This window comes from Bos indicus x Bos taurus, chromosome 2, assembly GCF_003369695.1.
Source record: "Bos indicus x Bos taurus breed Angus x Brahman F1 hybrid chromosome 2, Bos_hybrid_MaternalHap_v2.0, whole genome shotgun sequence".
In the NCBI taxonomy this organism is placed as follows: domain Eukaryota; kingdom Metazoa; phylum Chordata; class Mammalia; order Artiodactyla; family Bovidae; genus Bos; species Bos indicus x Bos taurus.
This window is the reverse complement of record NC_040077.1, coordinates 107035775-107056075: the sequence shown is the minus strand read 5'-3', so window position 1 is coordinate 107056075 and position 20301 is coordinate 107035775.

The following is a 20301-nucleotide window of genomic DNA, read 5'->3' as shown; positions in this document are numbered from 1 at the left end:
CCCTTCATTCTTTCTGGAGTTATTTCTCCTCTGATCTCCAGTAGCATATTGGGCCCCTACTGACCTGGGGAGTTCCTCTTTCAGTATCCTATCATTTTGCCTTTTCATACTGTTCATGGGGTTCTCAAGGCAAGAATACTGAAGTGGTTTGCCATTCCCTTCTCCAGTGAACCACATTCTGTCAGATCTCTCCACCATGAACCGCCCATCTTGGGTTGCCCTACGGGCATGGCTTAGTTTCATTGAGTTAGACAAGGCTGTGGTCCTAGTGTGATTAGATTGACTAGTTTTCTGTGAGTATGGTTTCAGTGTGTCTGCCCTCTGATGCCCTCTTGCAACACCTACATCTTACTTGGGTTTCTCTTACCTTGGGCGTGGAGTATCTCTTCATGGGTGCTCCAGCAAAGCACAGCCGCTGCTCCTTACCTTGGATGAGGGGAATCTCCTCACTGCCACCCTTCCTGACCTTCAAAGTGGGATAGCTCCTCTAGGCCCTCCTACGCCTGCGCAGCCACTGCTCCTTGGTCGTGGGGTTGGTCCTCCCGGCCGCCCCTGGCCTAGCTTCCCATAAATTTGGGCATGGAGATAAGTAAACAGATGAAATGCTTAGAGTTGAAAATGTCCTCCAAAATGGAGAGAGAACCAGCTACAACTGGGAATGAGACAGCTTTCTTCTCTTCTCCCTCTCTCCCTCCAGCTTTTGGTTTTGTTTCCCTCTGTGTCTGCTGCTTACATTCTTACAGCTCTAAGGCTACTGGATGGAGAAGGCAATGGCACCCCACTCCAGTACTCTTGCCTGGAAAATCCCATGGATGGAGGAGCCTGGTAGGCTGCAGTCCATGGAGTCGCACAGAGTCGGACATGACTGATCGACTTCCCTTTCACTTTCCTGCATTGGAGAAGGAAATGGCAACCCACTCCACTGTTCTTGCCTGGAGAATCCCAGGGATGGGGGAGCCTGGTGGGCTGCTGTCTATGAGGTCGCACAGAGTCAGACACGACTGAAGTGACTTAGCAGCAGCAGCCGCAAGACTACTGGAAATTAAAATCATTTTTTCCTGGTTCCTCAAGCAGAAGGCCTAATTTCAGTTCCTACTGTGCCCATTTGCCTTGACTTGGATTGTCCGCCAAGCTCTGACCTGTGGCCTGGGGTCAGGGTATGTGATGTTCTGATGTGCCAGGTCTGAGTCTCATGTTTGGGGGAAGGGAGTCAGCAACACTAAAGTGAAAATTACCAAACTGGCTTGGACAATCCTAGAAAACCCGAGAGAGTCCATTCCATTCCTCCCTTCATTCAGCAATATACTGAGTATCCTCCCATGTGCTGTCACTGGATGCCATAGGCAAAGACTAGGAAGGACTAGGCAAGACGGCAGTGCATTTCAGGTACACCCATTCTGGAGCTGACAAGGCAAAACCTGAAGGGTAAGTAGATGTTGGCTAGGTGAAGGCCAAGGGAGCAAGGAAGCAGGTGGAAGTAGGTGCTATTTCAAGCAGAGGAATCAGCAGGGACAAAGACCTGGAGATAAGAGAGAACAAGATCCTTTAGATAAAACTTTTAAAAAGCTGATAACATCAGGATCTTAGAGTGTAAGAAACAGCTTGGCAGGAGATAAAGCTGGAGAGTTAGCAGGGGTAAAATCTCCTCAGATCATGGAGGCCACATTAGTTGTTGAGAATTTTAACATAAACATAATATCAGCTTCCCTTGTGACTCAGTGGTAAAAAATCTGCCTGCAATATGGCAGACTCAGGTTCGATCCCTGGGTCAGGAATATCCCCTGGAGAAGGAAATTGCAACCCACTCCAGTATTCTTGCCTGGAAAATCCCATGGACAGAGGAGCCTGGCGGGCTACAGTCCTTGGGGTCACAAGAACTGAAGAACAACAAATGAACTATAGATAGCTTTAAGAAGGAGAGTAATATGATCAGATTTGTATTTTGGGAAAGTCACTCTGGCTTCAGAGTGGAGAACAGATTGGTAGAAGGGAGGCTAGGCTGAAGGCTGTTGCTATAATAGAAGCAAGAGATAATGATGGCCTTAACTAGGTGGGGATGATACTTAGAATTAATGAAAGCTCAGTATAGAACTTAGATGTGAGACAGATATTTTAAAATAAGTAACTTTCAGGACTTCCCTGGTGATCCAGTGGTTAAGGCTTTGTCTTCTAATGTAGAGGGTGTGGGTTCAATCCCTGGTCGCAAAGCTAAGCTCCCACATGTCTTGGGGCCATAAAAGTCGAAACTTAAAACAGAAGCAATATTGTAACAAATTCAATAAAGATTTTAAGAATGGTCCACATCAAAAATCTTTAAGTAGCTTTCCAGTGTATCACTGAGAAGATAAAATGTTTAAAAAAAAGAAAGAAAAGAACTCTTTGGACTTTCCTGGTGGCATAGTAGATAAGAATCTGCCAGCCAGTGCAGGGGACATGGGTTCAATCCCTCCTCTGGGAAGATTCCACATGCCACAGGGCAACTAATTCTGAGTGCAATAACTCCTGAGCCCACGCTCTAGAGCCCATGAGCTGCAACTACTGAGCCCTCGCCTAGAGCCCGTGCTCCACAACAAGAGAAGCCACCACAAGGAGAAGCCTCTGCACCGCAGCAAACAGTAGCCCCCACTTGCTGCAACTAGAGAAAGCCCGTGCAAAGCAACAAAGACCCACAACAACCAAAATAAAAATAAGTAAATAAATGATTATAAAAAAGAAAAAAAATTTTTGGCCACACCACACGGATTATAGGATCTTAGTGCCCCAATAAGGAATTGAGCCCCAGCCCTTGACATTGAGATCAAGTCTTTCAGGGAAATTCTAGCAGCTTCCTCTTAAATCCATCCTCACCCCTGGGATAGGCTCTGGGCAGCAGTGTTTCTGCCAAAGATGATTGGTCTGGGAGTGGTCATCTGACCCACACTGGGTATCTTGAGTTTGTGTTCCCCAAAAGCATAACCTGAAGCAAGGATTTTGATGCAGATAATTCATATAGGAGGTAATCCTAGCCAGAGTAAGAGAGTAGGGGAGAGGGAGACAGGGAAGGAAGGAAAACCAATGAAGAGTTATTGAACTGGTTACTACTGTGTTTCCCAGTTCCACTGGGAACCCTCGGAGAAGGCATATAAAATATGCCTCAGAATCATCCTTCTAAAAGACAGAAGGATGGGCTGACTCCTGTCTTCAAGTTGAAAGTTTCTCTAGGAGATGATAGCTCCCCCATATTCACCTGGCACAGTGAACCTGTACCTATGTGCAAGCTGATTCAAGCTTATTGAAGTATGAGGGATTTGGGGGAAATCCTGGAGGCAGAAATTCTGAATCTGGCTTGGCTTGGAAGTGGGAAGCCATCAGGACTCATAGGAGCTGTCCACAGTGACATCTGAAGTCCAAGATGCACCAAGCAGGCAAGGCACCAGGGGCATCTGCTATATTTGAACAATCAGATTCCTTCCTGGGAATTTGAAATAAAGGCCAGAAGAATCAGTATTCATAAAGCCATTGGATCTGTAGCATATAAGCTATGGGCTTGCCATCTGCCATACTACCATACTGTCATACTGACTGAGGGACAGGGAGGGATTGTTATCTACCATCCTCTGACTGATGGAACACAGTGCCATAAAAAAGAGGCTGATCTTGTAGCTTACACAAGGGTTTTAAGTCATATCACTACCTGACTCTTGCCTCCTCCCAAAGTCTACACTGCCTGACAAAACTATGGCTAACTGCCATTATTGCATTAGTTTAACATTGTCCCTTTTAAGATAGTTATAAGTTATCTCCTTCAAAGTCAAAGTGAAGTCGCTCAGTCGTGTCCAACTCTTTGCGACCCCATGGACACCAGGCTCCTCTGTCCATGGGATTTTCTAGGCAAGAGTACTGGAGTGGGTTGCCATCTCCTTAGATTCAGAGTATTTCTCAAGGCACTATCACACTCTCTGGTCATACCATGAAGTCAGGCTGTTGATGTGTGGGAGACTCTTGATCTGGCTATGCACCTGTCATGGGGATTCAACTTTCAGCCTAGGCCCTTTAGAAAAGACAGTTGTTGAAGAGCTTGTTGTTTGTGAGTTCCAAGACTCAAAATCTGTGAAATCCAGCAACAGTTCTGATAGATACAAGCTTATGAAATTGCTAAGACTTGACAATTTTTTTTTACCAAAACAATTACATGTGGTTTAATCTATTAATAAGCAGCACATGTCACGGGCATGAATTATTTTTCCTCTGACTTTCTATCTAATCCTCACCCTGCTGGGTTTTGGAGCCCAGATAAGAAGACAAATTAGCACTGTGAGAGTATGATGTACAGTCTAGAGACTTCCTGGTGGTTCAGCAATTAAGACACTGTGCTTCCAATGCAGTGGGTGCAGTTTTGATCCTTGGTCAGGGAACTAAGATCCCACATGCTGCCCAGTGCAGTAAAAAAAAAAAGTCCACACACCTTAAAATCAGATGTGTCAAATGTCTGTATACCTTCAGTTCAGTCATTCACTCGTGTCCGACTCTTTGCGACCCCATGGACTGCAGCATGCCAGGTTTCCCTGTCCATCACCAACTCCCGGAGCTTGCTCAAACTCATGTCCATCGAGCTGGCTATGCCATCCAACCATCTCATCCTCTGTCATCCCCTTTTCTTCTTGCCTTCTATCTTTCCCAACATCAGGGTCTTTTCCAATGAGTCAGCTCTTCGCATCAGGTAGCCAAAGTATTGGAGCTTCAGCTTCAGCATCAGTTCCTCCAATGAATATTCAGGACTGATTTCCTTTAGGATTGATTGATTTTATCTCCTTGCTGTCCAAGGGACTCTCAAGAGTCTTCTCCAATACCACAGTTCAAAAGCATCAATTCTTTGGCAGTGAGCTTTCTTTATGGTCCATATGTGACTACTGGAAAATCCATAGCTTTGACTAGATGGACCTTTATTGGCAAAGTAATGTCTCTGCTCTTTAATAAGTCTGTGTACCTTACCTCTTCAAACTTGTACTGTTTTCTGCTAACAGTGTATAAAGAGAGCATATTGGTTAGGATATAGGTTAAGCTGCCATAACAGGGACTCAAAAATAGTGGCATAAAGAATAAAGAAGTTTAATTTCTTCCTTATGTAATTATACAGGGCTGGCTGGTCTGACACCACCTGTCAGGGACTTGGACACCTCCTATTTTGTTGCATCACCATCCCTAAGGTGTTGCCTTTGTCTACGTGGCCCCAAATGAGTCCTTGTTCTAGGCAGCAGAATGAGGGAGAAGAAAAAGAAGGCATCTCCTCCATCCTCTCCCTGGACCCCGTCCCCCGCTATTTAAAGGTATGACACTGATTTTGCCTACATCATTTCTGTGACCTTAGTATAGCCCAGCACTTAGTCACATGATCATACTTAGCTCCAGAGAGACTGGGAAAGGTAGTCTTTAGCTGGGTAGCCATGTTCCCAGATAAAATTTCAATTATGTCAGTTAAGGGGAACAGATATTTGGGAGACAACTAGTGTCAAAAAAGCAGGGGAGGGAGGAAGGGTGACTTTTATGATATTTGAGCCATCCTGAGCTTGAAATAATGAAGCAGATAGTGAAACACAGGTATACAATAGCCAGAAGGCATTTCTCTCAGCTCAGGGGGTTTGAGGAGGAGAACAACAAGACCAAGCAGTGCTTGGTCAGTCTTCAGTTGTAGGCTACTTGACCAAAAAGTCATTCCCCAGTTCCCTCCTTGAGGACAAAACTCTGATTTTAATCATCATTTTCCAAGCAGTTGTGTTTCACATGGGTCCCTTTCCTGCTCCCATGAGGAGTCTTAAATGATCTAAGTCAATATTTTTCAAACTTTTAAACCATTGCTCACAATAAGAATTACATTTTATAACCTAACACACACACACACACCTAATACTTGATCTTATTGTGCTTGATATACTTTGAAATTCTGTTATATTTCATTTTTAAAAAATTTTAGTTGCCAAACACTACATTGATTTCCATCTACCATCCCATAAGCATCTGAATGCAGAGTTCCAAAGAATAGCAAGGAGAGATAAGAAAGCCTTCTTCAGTGATCAATGCAAAGAAATAGAGGAAAACAACAGAATGGGAAAGACTAGAGATCTCTTCAAGAAAATTAGAGATACCAAGGGAACATTTCATGCAAAGATGGGCTCGATAAAGGACAGAAATGGTATGCACCTAACAGAAGCAGAAGATATTAAGAAGAGGTGGCAAGAATACACAGAAGAACTGTACAAAAAAGATCTTCATGACCCAGATAATCACGATGGTGTGATCACTCACCTAGAGCCAGACATCCTGGAATATGAAGTCAAGTGGGCCTTAGAAAGCATCACTACAAGCAAAGCTAGTGGAGGTGATGGAAGTCCAGTTGAGCTCTTTCAAATCCTGAAAGATGATGCTGTGAAAGTGCTGCACTCAATATGCCAGTACATTTGGAAAACTCAGCAGTGGCCACAGGACTGGAAAAGGTCAGTTTTCATTCCAATCCCAAAGAAAGGCAATGCCAAAGAATGCTCAAACTACCACACAATTGCACTTATCTCACATGCTAGTAAAGTAATGCTCAAAATTCTCCAAGCCAGGCTTCAGCAATACATGAACCGTGAACTTCCAGATGTTCAAGCTGGTTTTAGAAAAGGCAGAGGAACCAGAGATCAAATTGCCAACATCTGCTGGATCATCAAAAAAGCAAGAGAGTTCCAGAAAAACATCTATTTCTGCTTTATTGACTATGCCAAAGCCTTTGACTGTGTGGATCACAATAAACTGTGGAAAATTCTTCAAGACATGAGAATACCAGACCACCTGACCTGCCTCTTGAGAAACCTATATGCAGGTCAGGTAGCAACAGTTCGAACTGGACATGGAACAACAGACTGGTTCCAAATAGGAAAAGGAGTATGTCAAGGCTGTATATGGTCACCCTGCTTATTTAACTTATATGCAGAGTACATCATGAGAAACGCTGGGCTGGAAGAAGCACAAGCTGGAATCAAGATTGCTGGGAGAAATATCAATAACCTCAGATATGCAGATGACACCACCCTTATGGCAGAAAGTGAAGAGTAACTAAAAAGCCTCTTGATGAAAGTGAAAGTGGAGAGTGAAAAAGTTGGCTTAAAACTCAACATTCAGAAAACTAAGATCATGGCATCTGGTCCCATCACTTCATGGCAAATAGATGGGGAAACAGTAGAAACAGTGTCAAACTTTATTTTTGGGGGCTCCAAAATCACTGCAGATGGTGACTGCAGCCATGAGATAAAAGACACTTACTTCTTGGAAGGAAAGTTATGACCAACCTAGATAGCGTATTGAAAAGCAGAGACATTACTTTGCCAACAAATGTCCATCTAGTCAAGGCTATGGTTTTTCCAGTGGTCATGTATGGATGTGAGAGTTGGACTGTGAAGAAAGCTGAGCCCAGAATTGATGCTTTTGAACTGTGGTCTTGGAGAAGACTCTTGAGAGTCCCTTGGACTGCAAGGAGATCCAACCAGTCCATTCTAAAAGAGATCAGTCCTAGGTGTTCATTGGAAGGACTGACGCTGAAGCTGAAACTCCAGTACTTTGGCCACCTCACGCGAAGAGTTGACTCATTGGAAAAGCCCCTGATGCTGGGAGGGATTGGGGGCAGGAGGAGAAGGGGACAACAGAGGATGAGATGGCTGGATGGCATCACCGACTTGATGGATATGAGTTTGAGTGAACTCCGGAAGTTGGTGATGGACAGGGAGGCCTGACATGCTGCAATTCATGGGGTCGCAAAGAGTCAGACAGGACTGAGCTACTGAACTGAACTGAACTGATAACCTTCAGTTTGCAGAAAGAAAAAAAAATAAATGCAACTTTTCTAAGCCAGCAAAACTTCCCCTTTGTTGAGGCATGTAAAACAATTTGTGTCTGGAAGAAAAATTTATCCCAAACTTTAGAGAAGAAAAAAATTGATCGTTCTTTTTAAAACATACTTCTAGAGTTTTCCTAATAAGCCAACTTAACCTTTACCTGATACTCTTGGGAATATAACTGTTGTCACGGTATATTTGATTAAGAATCCACTACCAATGAAAGCACAGAGTTTACGCTTCTGTAACGTTAACCTGTAGAAACTGATAAGGTGTTGTTCTTGTATAGCCTTGAAGAAACATTAACCTGAAAGGTGTTATTTTTTAGCCCTGTGGAATGTTAATCAGTTCTGTATCTATCGTAATAATTTTGTTCATTTATTGATATGTATACATTTCTTACCTGAAAACACTCAGAGAATTAACTTTTTGTATTCTTTATCAGCTCCCTCATTAATTATTTAAATGAAATCTTTATATGTGTATACAATCTGGATGAAAATTTGTTTCTGCTCTGGACATTAACTGTGACATCTAGCACTCAGGCAGCTGTTTTGTGACCATAAGTGGAGCCAGGCAGAGAGGACAAGCCAACATGTTGAAGATTTAGAGAAGAAAGATGGGAAAGTTCCAGGGTCACTGATATATTAACCAGCCTGGGGATATTACATGTGGCCTCTTGTTATGTAAGAGAGTAAATGTCCTTATTAGCAACATTTTCTACATTTTGCAACCCAAAGCTCTCTTGGTGATACACCTGTTGTGGCAGCTCATCTTAATAAAAATGAGCATTTGACTCACCAAGTTGGAATTTTTGCCATGTATTGGCAACATATATAGGTAGCTGTGATGGTAGCAGTGGAATGATCATTGAACTTCCCAATCAACTTTAGAGAGCCTCCCCTCACAGCTCTGGAAAGACTCCTGATACAATGACATCATATTCTGTGGATTCATATTCTGTTTACTTGTTTTTATTTTTATTATTTTTGTTCACTTGTTTTTAATTTTAAATTACTGCCAGGGCTTTATAAATACTTTTAATATATAGCTGTCTGATTTTTAAGAAAATATTTATTTATTTGTTTTTGGCTATGTTGTGAAAGTTTTTCTCTAGTTGTGGTGAGAGAGTAGCAGCTCTCTAGTTGTAGTGCAAGGGCTTCTCATTGCTGTGACTTCTCTTGTTGCAGAGCACAAGCTCTAGGTGTCGAGGCTTCAGTAGTCGCGGCTCCTCTGGGATCGAGAGCACAGGCTCAATAGTAGAGGTATATGGGCTTTAATTGTTCTGTGACATGTGGGATCTTCCCAGATCAGGGATTGAACCCATGTTTCCTGCATTGACAAGCAGATTCTTAACCACTGAGCCACCAGAGAAGCCCTAGCTGTCTGATTTTAAATATTTTAAAAATTTATTTATCTATTTATTTTCTTGTTTTTGGCTGTGCTGGGTCTTCATTTGTGTGTGTGGGCTTTCTCTAGTTGCAGAGAGCGGGCTCTAGAACCGGGCTCAGTAGTTGTAGTACACAGGCTTAGTTGCTCCATGGCATGTGGGAGCCTCCCAGATCAGGGATCGAACAAATGTCCCCTGCATTGGCAGGCTAATTCTTAACCACTGGACTACCAAAAGCAAAAGTATTTAGTTGCTCAGTCAAGTGTGACTCTTTGCAACTCCATGGACTGTAGCCCACTAGGCTCCTCTGTCCATGGGATTCTCCAGGCAAGAAAATGGTGTGGGTAGCCATTTCCTTCTCCAGGGGATCTTTCTGACCTAGGGAGCAGACCTGGGTCTCCTGCATTACAGGCAGATTCTTTACCATCAGAACCACCAGGGAAGGCCTAATTTTTTTTTCATATTAAAATATAATCATTTGGTTTTAAGAATTTTATTTATTCATTTTTTTCCCCTCTACACTCATGACTTTAGAGTTGTTGGCTTTCAATTTTTGAAACCTTATTTGGAACAGACCTCAGCTGGTAAAGAATCCACCTGCAATGCAGGAAACCTGGGTTCAATCCCTGGGTTGGGAAGATCCCCTGGAAGGGAACAGCTATCCACTCCAATATTCTGACTTGGAGAATTCCATGGACTGTATAGTCCATGGGGTCGCAAAGAGTCAGACACGACTGAGCGACTTTCACTTCACAAACAAAGAGAAATGCTGCCTCTCTCCCTTCTCCTACTCCATGAATGCTCAGATAGTCCAAAGCTTAGAGAACCCTAAAAGTAAATTCTTTGCAGCTCTGTCTTGAGCGTGAGCCAGAGTGTTTTAACTGCCAGGGACCCCCAGAGACCACAAGAGAGAATGAAGCCCTCACAGTTTCTTTTTTCTCAGGCCACACTTTTCCTGACTGATGGGTTATAGTCCAGATTAAGCTATTCATGCCAATCAGCAGCCTAGGAGCTTCCCAAGATTTGAAAGGATGATGAACAGACCAAAGCTACCACCTCCCTACATAGTGAGGGTGTAGATTCCTTGTGTCCTGAATAAAAGAATAAGGAGGAACAGTGAGAAATCCAATTACACTTTCCACATTGAAAGGGCTGTGTCAAAAGATATCAATTAGCAATTGAGCATTGCTTCAGTCGTTTGTCTTGTGGATCAACAAACCACACGCAGACTTGCTAAGCAGCTTTGTGCTTCAGCTGAGCTGCAGCCTCCCACAGGCACAGCAGGAATCGGCTCCTCTACAAATCAGCAGGTGGAGCCGCAGCCAGACACTTCCTATATCAGCTTCAGCAGGTTTAAAGCAGACAAGGTCAAAGTGAGGATGTCAGTAAGGATGTCTTGGGCCCAAATCTACTCGAATATTAATTTAACAATTTTCTCTTTAGTGGTTTTCCTCCTCCTCAGTTAACTCTTTAGCGAGCTTCCCCAGTGGCTCAGTGGTAAAGAATCTGCCTGCAATGCAGGAGCCACTGGAGACGTGGGTCAGGAGTATCCTCTGGAGAAGGAAATGGCACTCTCCTCCAGTATTCTTGCTTGGAAAATCCCGTGAACAGAGGAGCTTGGCAGGCTACAGTCCGTAGGGTCACAAAGAGTCAAACACGACTTAGTAACTAAACAATAACTGTTGACTCTTAGAGAAACAGTGCATACTGAAAGGGAAACAAAAACCATTTACTGACTGTCCTGTCCTACGATTACTCATCTCTTAGTTTATTTAAATCCCCATGAAAACCTTTTGAAGCGGATATTATGCATTCCCATTTTGTAGATAAAGAAAACTGAGATTGGGAGAGATGAAGTCATTGGCTTATGGAGATGGACTTTGAATCCAAGATTGGGCATAGCCTTGAGTCCCATGTTCTTTCATTAAACAACACTGCCTCTCCCACATCGACTCTGTAACCTCCTCGGTAACTGAAAAGATCTCAAGTGGTGATTTTCTCAGAGTGTGGAAAATCCCAAATCTCTACATGGGTTATCAATATTCAAACACCCTTTCAGTGCAAGTGAAGTGTGTTAGTCGCTCAGTTGTGTCCAACTGTTTCTGACCCCACAGACTATATAGCCTGCCAGGCTCCTTTGTCCACGTTAAAATTTTGAGCACAAAAAGTTTGTTTATAAACTTTTTGCATTGTTGCATCCCACAGACTTCAAGAGGAATCAAAAGATGTCAATGGACAAAATAAACTTCCATTGCAAGAATAATAGTGTCTTTGTTCTAGAGCAAAGACACTTTAAAACAAGAATATTAGGAACAGGATACCGTCAAAATTAATATAGGGACTTCCCCAGTGGTCCAGTGGTTAAGAATCTGCCTTCCAGGACCTCCTTGGTGGTTCAGTGGCTAAGACTCTGAGCTCCCAACACAGGGGCCCTGGGTTCCATTCCCAGTCAGGGAGCTAGATCCCACAGGCCACAGCTAAGAGTTCTAATGCTGCAACTAAAGATCCCACATACCATAACTAAAGCCCTGGAGTGGCCAAATAAATAAATAAAACTAAATATATTAAAAAATACTCCTTCCAATGCAGGGGAAGCTGGTTTGATCCCTGACTTGGGAACTAAGATCCCACATGCCACAGAGCAACTAAGCCATGAGCTGAAACTAGAGAAAAGCCTGAGCACTCGAATGAAGACCCAGTGCAGCCAAAAATTTTTTAAAGTTAAAATAGGTCCTCTGCATCAGAATCTCAATCTAAAGTCAATGAAATTGAAGAAGATGGATACAAATCATAAATTTTCCACTTGAAACAAAACTTTACCTTGCTACAAATTAAAAAAAAAAAAACAACAAATGTAACCACCTAAAGAAACAAAAAGATCTCAAAGTTACCAAATGTGGTGAAACTATTTGAACAAGAAAAAGTTGCAAAACTGTATTTGAAGTTAGATTTATAACCATCTCTTCACATTCTTTTGAGTAGTACCACACCAGAAAGAGCTTTTATCAATCCCTGTCAGGCTCTCCTGTCCATAGAATTCTCCAGGCAAGAATACTGGAATGGGCTGCCATTTCCTTCTCCAGAGGATCTTCCTGACTCAGGGATCAAACCCAGGTCTCCTGCATTGCAGCCAGCTTCTTGAGCCACCAGGGAAACCCAAAGGAAAACACGAGGTGTAAAACTAATGCCATGATTTGGAGCAAGGTATTATTCAAATATCTATCACTATTTAAATAACCAGGTGTGGACGTTCTTCGATTGGAAATGACCAGATCCCAGGAGATTTGAAGATGGGCCTGGCTCTCCCTTCACTGAGGTTTGCCTTGCTTTCTCAGGTATATGATACAGTAAAACAAACTTTGTGATAACATTCAGTTACTTGTCCTGAAGTGCCTTAGCTCTCCCATGGATTAATTGAAGACTCTTAATTTAGGCACATAGTTCAAATTCATATGATTTTACAGGTTACATGTATTTGATTCAATCCAAGACTTATCAGATTTTATACAAGGCCCTGGGCATAGAGGTGACTAACTTAAGGTCTCTACCCTGTGGTTGTTCAATGTGCAGAGGAGGAGGGGGATAGTGAGGGAGAGGGGCTCCTGGCATCTAATAGGTAGGATGCCGCTAAACATTTGACAATGAACAGGACAGCTTCTATCACCACCAGCAAAGAATTATTTGGATCAAAATGTCAGTAGTGCATATAGTCAATAGTACTGATAAAGCCTGATTTAGATGAAGTATAAAACTGGAGTTCTGAGTGAGTTCAAATTGCAGCGCCAATAACCACTAGCTGTTAGAGGTTGACAGATTGGCAAAATGACTTCACCAGTGTTTCAGTATTTATTTTACAGAAAACAATAATTTACTTTTAAAGCCAAATGTTAAGCATTTTAAAAAGTAAAATTTATTGATATCTTTGAAAGACACACGCACACAACTAAATGTAAAAATGTAAGCTTAAAACCCACGAATGCTAAATATACATTAATATTTTAATATGGTTGTTAGGATATAAAATTAATGAAGTATTATTTTAGAGTAAAAAAACTAAATGCCAATAAAAGTAAAAATATAATTATAAATAATTGGAAATAAAATTATTTGCTCTTTAAGTGAAATTTATTTTTACATCTTTATTTTATTTTAATTTGGTCACCTGTTCTGTGGGATCTTAGTTCCTGGTTGTTTGTTGTTCAGTTGCTAAGTTCTGTCTTACTCTATGCAGTCCCATGGGATGCAGCACACCAGGCTCCCCTGTCCTTCACTATCTCCTGGAGTTTGCTCAAACTCATGTCCATTGAGTTGGTGATGCTATCTAGCCATTGGACCAGGGCTCAAACCTGAGCCCATGGAAGCATGGAATCCTAACCACTGGACCATCAGGGAATTCCCTATTTGCTCTTTTTAAAAATAGTGATCTCTTAAAGAAGTATATTAAGATATCACTGTTAAATTGTAAGTGTATTTTTGGTACCAATTTTTCTAGCTGCTTTAAAAAAGCTCTTTCTGGTGTTGTATTTCTCAAAGGAATGTGAAGAGATGGTTATATATCTAACTTCAAATATAGTTCCCCAACTTCTCCTCATTCAAATAATTTCACCTCATTTGGTAACTTTGAGTTATTTTTGTTTCTCTAGGTGGATATAAGGGCTTCCCTCATAGTTCAGTTGGTAAAAGAATCTACCTGCAATGCAGGAGACCCAGGTTCGATCCCTGGGTCAGGAAGATCCCCTGGAGAAGGAAATGGCAACCCACTCCAGTATTCTTGCCTGGAGAATCCCATGGACAGAGGAGCCTAGGAGGCTACAGTCCATGGGGTCAGCAAGAGTTGAACATGACTTAGTGACTAAACCACCACCAGGTGGATATATATAAATATATTTTTAATTTCTAGCAAAGTATAGTTTTGTTTCAAGTGGAAAATTTCTGATTTGTATCCATCTTCTTCAATTTCATTGACTCTAGATTGAGATTCTGATGCAGAGGACCTATATTAATTTTTAAAAATTTGGCTGCACTGGGTCTTTGTTGGGGTTCTTGGGCTTTTCTCCAGTTGTGGTTTAGTTGGTCTGTGGCATATGGGATCTTATTTCTCAGATCAGGGATCGAACTAGCTTCCCCTGCATTGGAAGAAAGATTCTTCTTCTTTTTTTTTAATTTTACTTATTTATTTGGCTGCTCCAGGGCTTTAGTTGCGGTACGTGGGATCTTTAGTTGTAGCATTTGAACTCTTAGTTGCGACCTGTGGGATCTAGCTCCCTGGCTGGGAATGGAACCCAGGGCCCCTGTGTTGGGAGCTCAGTCTTAGCCACTGAACCACCAAGGAAGTCCTGGAAGGCAGATTCTTAGCCACTGGACCACTGGGAAAGTCCCTATATTAATTTTGACAGTGTCTTGTTCCTAATATACTTGTTTAAAGTGTCTTTGAACTAGAACAATTATTCTTGCAATAGAATTGACATCTTTTGATTCCTCTTAAAGTCTGTGGGAGGCAACAATGCTTTATAAACAAACCTTTGTGTGTTGAAAATTTTAACATGGCTATACCTCATTTCTGCATATCTGAGGTTATTGATATTTCTCCCAGCAATCTTGATTCCAGCTTGTGCTTCTTCCAGTCCAGCGTTTCTCATGATGTACTCTGCATAGAAGTTAAATAAGCAGGGTGATAATATACAGCCTTGACGTACTCCTTTTGCTATTTGGAACCAGTCTGTTGTTCCATGTCCAGTTCGAACTGTTGCTTCCTGACCTGCATATAGGTTTCTCAAGAGGCAGGTCAGATGGTCTGGTATTCCCATGTCTTGAAGAATTTTCCACAGTTTATTGTGATCCACACAGTCAAAGGCTTTGGCATAGTCAATAAAGCAGAAATAGATGTTTTTCTGGAACTCTCTTGCTTTTTTGATGATCCAGCAGACACGACTGAGCGACTGAACTGAACTGAACTGATACCTCATTTATAAATCATTCAGAATTCAGATTTCTTTTTCCAATGTTGAAAGAATATTTCAACCTCAACTAAAATTCTATTTTGGTACTTTAAGATATGAAGATATGTAAGAATAACAAAATGCTAAAAACCAGTATTTTAATCACAACCAGCTATGCAACTTTGGGCAAGCCATTTTACCACTATGCCTCAATTTCCTCATCTGTAAAATGGGGGTAGGGTGGATGGTTCGTACAGTAACGCAGGATGGTGACGATTAAAAAAAGGATACATGAATTTAACATATGTATATTTTTATATCCTGTGTATAATATATTGTTACAAATTTGTTCATTTATTTGTCTTTATTTTTATAATGTGTAGCTTGTTGGCCCAAATTCTTGAATATAATTTCCAGATCAGTTTGGTGTAATTGTTTTAAAATATGTCCACAAGGGAATTCCCTGGGAGTCCAGTGGTTAGGACTCAGTGCTTTCACTGCTGTGACCTAGGTTCAATCCATGGTCAGGGAACTAAGATCCTGCAATCAGCATGCCCACCCCCCCCCAAAAAAAAAAAGTCCACAATTTTTTCCCCTACTTTTCCCTTAAAGAGCATGAGCTGGACTCAGTAACTTGCTTCTAATGTATATAGTGTGGTAGAAGTGATAAAGCATGACTTTTGACACTAGGTCATAAAAAGCACTGTGGCTTTCTTCTTGCTCTCCTGGACCATTTGCTCTAGCAAAGGAAGCTATCGTGTTGTCATGACACTCAAACAACCATGTGCTGCGCTACTGTTAGTCGCTCAGTCATGTCCGACTCTTTGCGACCCCATGGATCATACATAGCCTGCCCTACTCCTCTGTCCATGAATACTGGAGTGGGTAGCCTATCCCTTCTCCAGGGGATCTTCCCAACCCAGGAATCAAACCAGGATCTCCTGCATTGCAGGAGGATTCTTTACCAGTTGAGCTACCAGGGAAGCCTCCAAGCAACCAGGTTAGTATGATGAGGGAGAGGTTAGTATCATGAGGAACTGAAGCCTCGTGTCAACAGCAAGTATCATGGGAGCAATCTATCCACATACACATACACCTCTATGTGCCATACACTGTGCTCATATGAAGATTCTGTGTGATTTTTGCAAAAACAGCAGTATACTGAGTAAGCATTATACAGGTCTGCTATGGGGGAATGATGTGGGACATGAGGGAAACCTTCAAATGTGGGGTGTGGTCTGAAGTACATCTTAAAAGACAAGTGTTTAGCAAGTGGAGGAATGAGAGGTGGGAGTGTAGAGCAGGGGTGGAGGAGGGCAGTGCAGCTGAGTGGAGGAAAGGATAATCTTTTGGGGGTTGGTGCTGTAAAGAGCAAGACAGGGCAGATCTCAGAAGGCTTCTTAACGGTATTAGGAAGCTTGAATGATACCTTGTAGGAGAGCCTTAATTACTATTAAACAGCAGAAAGATCATCTAATTTGTATTTTTCAATTATTTAGTCACATGGTTGGGCATAAATTTTGGTAGGAGACAAGAGTTTGGGCAGAGAAACTGTTGAGATGTGGAGGGTGTGAATCAGGGCTATGGTGGGGACTGAATCAAGAAATAATTAGGACATCAATTTAGCAGCAACTCGGGATTGACTGGGTATGGGATGAGAGAGAAGGAAGTAGGTCTTTAGAGTTAGTGATGGAAACAGGCATGATAAAAAACACAGAAAAAGCCTATCTGTGTAGGGAAGATGGGGGGCGGAAGGTGAGGGGAAAGAGCATGTGTTCAGTTTTTGGTATGTTGAGCAGAACTGCCCATGGGACATTAAAACGGAGATGCCTAGTCAAAAGTTCTGTGAAAGGAGCTAAGATTTAGAAGTCATCAGCATATGAGTGGAAACTAAATGGGTGAACACGTGAAACTGTCCGGGTAGAGTGCAAAGAAAAAGTGAGCCAGGGATAGACTCAGTGTAAAACCAAAACTTAAGGGATTAGGAGGAAGTCCGTGAGACTTCAGACACTAAAAGCAAAATAACATGGTGATATACTGTCCTTGCATGATGGAAAATTCTTACACTCTCTGTCCTTGATCTTTGTACTTCTAAAGATCATTTAAATCTGTTTTGCAATATCCCTTGAACAGAGAAATTCTGCTCACACGGTTATTTTTTTTAATTTATTTTTTATTGAAGGATAATTGCTTTACAGAATTTTGCTGTTTTCTGTCAAACCTCAACATGAATCAGCCATAGGTATACATATAGCCCCTCCTTTTTGAAACTCCCTCCCCATCCCACCCCTCTAGGTTGATACAGAGCCCCTGTTTGAGTTTCCTGAGCTGTACAGCAAATTCCCATTGGCTATGTATTTTACATATGGTAATGTAAGTTTCCATGTTACTCTTTCCATACATCTCACCCTCTCCTCCCCTCCCCTCATGTCCATAAGTCTATTCCCTATGTCTGTTTCTCCATTGTTGCCCTGTGAATAAATTCTTCAGTACCATTTTTCTAGATTCTGTGTATATGTGTTAGAATATTTATCTTTCCCTTTCTGATTCATTTCACTCTGTATAATAGGTTCTAGATTCATCCACCTCATTAGAACTGACTCAAATGCATTCCTTTTTATGACCAAGTAAAATTCCACTGTGTGTAGATACCACAACTTCTTTATCCATTCATCTGTCGATGGACCTGCCTACACGATTATTAGTCAAACTCTTCTCAAAGATTTTCTACACTCAGAAGACCTACAGATAACCCTGCAAAGTGTAATAGCCACTGAAGTGATTTAATTTTACATTCCTTTCTTGGCTTAAACATTCTCTGTTCCTTCACAATTCCCCATCTGCTCCATGTGATGGTATTTTCAGCGTTTATTTCTGGTGATTCTCTTCTGGGCAGTCTTCAATTTGTCAATTTGTCCACAAGCGTAGCAAGGCACCCTATGGATGTATTCTAATTTGTGCACAGTACACCTTAGGTATTATATTCTTCCCAGTAATACAGCCTAAAATTAAGTTTATGAGCAGCAATGTTATACTATTAGCTGTTAGAACACATAAAGTGCACTGCCCTCCCCTGCAAACATAAACATGTAACTAAGCCTGATGAACCATAGATGGAGGTTCGTAACATTGTACAGGAGACAGGGATCAAGACCATCCCCGTGGAAAAGAAATGCAAAAAAGCAAAATGGCTGTCTGAGGAGGCCTTACAAATAGCTGTGAAAAGAAGAGAAGAGAAAAGCAAAGGAGAAAAGATAAGATATAAGCATCTGAACTAGAGTTCCAAAGAATAGCAAGGAGAGATAAGACAGCCTTCTTCAGTGATCAATGCAAAGAAATAGAGGAAAACAACAGAATGGGAAAGACTAGAGATCTCTTCAAGAAAATTAGAGATACCAAGGGAACATTTCATGCAAAGATGGGCTCGATAAAGGACAGAAATGGTATGCACCTAACAGAAGCAGAAGATATTAAGAAGAGGTGGCAAGAATACACAGAAGAACTGTACAAAAAAGATCTTCATGACCCAGATAATCACGATGGCGTGACCACTCACCTAGAGCCAGACATCCTGGAATATGAAGTCAAGTGGGCCTTAGAAAGCATCACTATGAGCAAAGCTAGTGGAGGTGATGGAAGTCCAGTTGAGCTCTTTCAAATCCTGAAAGATGATGCTGTGAAAGTGCTGCACTCAATATGCCAGTACATTTGGAAAACTCAGCAGTGGTCACAGGACTGGAAAAATCAGTTTTCATTCCAATCCCAAAGGAAGGCAATGCCAAAGAATGCTCAAACTACCACCCAATTGCACTCATCTCACACGCTAGTAAAGTAATGCTCAAAATTCTCCAAGCCAGACTTCAGCAATACATGAACCATGAACTTCCAGATGTTTAAGTTGGTTTTAGAAAAGGCAGAGGAATCAGAGATCAAATTGCCAACACTTGCTGGATCATCAAAAAAGCAAGAGTTCCAGAAAAACATCTATTTCTGCTTTATTGACTATGCCAAAGCCTTTGACTGTGTGGATCACAATAAACTGTGGAAAATTCTGAAAGAGATGGGAATACCAGACCACCTGACCTGCCTCTTGAGAAACCTGTATGCAGGTCAGGAAGCAACAGTTCAAACTGGACATGGAACAACAGACTGGTTCCAAATAGGAAAAGGAGTACGTCAAGGCTGTATATGGTCACCCTGCTTATTTAACTTATATGCAGAGTACATCATGAGAAACACTGGACTGGAAGAAGCACAAGCTGGAATCAAGATTGCCAGGAGAAATATTAATAACCTCAGATATGCAGATGACACCACCCTTATGGCAGAAAGTGAAGAGTAACTAAAAAGCCTCTTGATGAAAGTGAAAGAGGAAAGTGAAAAAGTTGGCTTAAAGCTCAACATTCAGAAAACGAAGATCATGGCATCTGGTCCCATCACTTCATGGCAAATAGATGGGGAAACAGTGGAACAGTGTCAGACTATTTTTTTGGGCTCCAAAATCACTGCAGATGGTGATTGCAGCCGTGAGAGTAAAAGATGCTTACTCCTTGGAAGGAAAGTTATGACCAACCTAGATAGCATATTGAAAAGCAGAGACATTACTTTGCCAACAAAGGTTCGTCTAGTCAAGGCTATGGTTTTTCCTGTGGTCATGTATGGATGTGAGAGTTGGACTGTGAAGAAAGCTGAGCGCTGAAGAATTGATGCTTTTGAACTGTGGTGTTGAAGACTCTTGTGAGTCCCTTGGACTGCAAGGAGATCCAACCAGTCCATCCTAAAGGAGCTCAGTCCTGGGTGTTCATTGGAAGGACTGATGCTGAAGCTGAAACTCCAATACTCTGGCCACCTCATGTGAAGAGTTGACTCATTGGAAAAGCCCCTGATGCTGGGAGGGATTGGGGGCAGGAGAAGGGGATGACAGAGGATGAGATGGCTGGATGGCATCACCGACTTGATGGACGTGAGTCTGAGTGAACTCCGGGAGTTGGTGATGGACAGGGAGGCCTGGCGTGCTGTGATTCATGGGGTTGCAGAGAGTCGGACATGACTGAGCGACTGAACTGAACTGAACCCTTCTTTCCGCAGCCTGTACTTCTAGTTTTTGTTTAGCCTAACTGTAGGT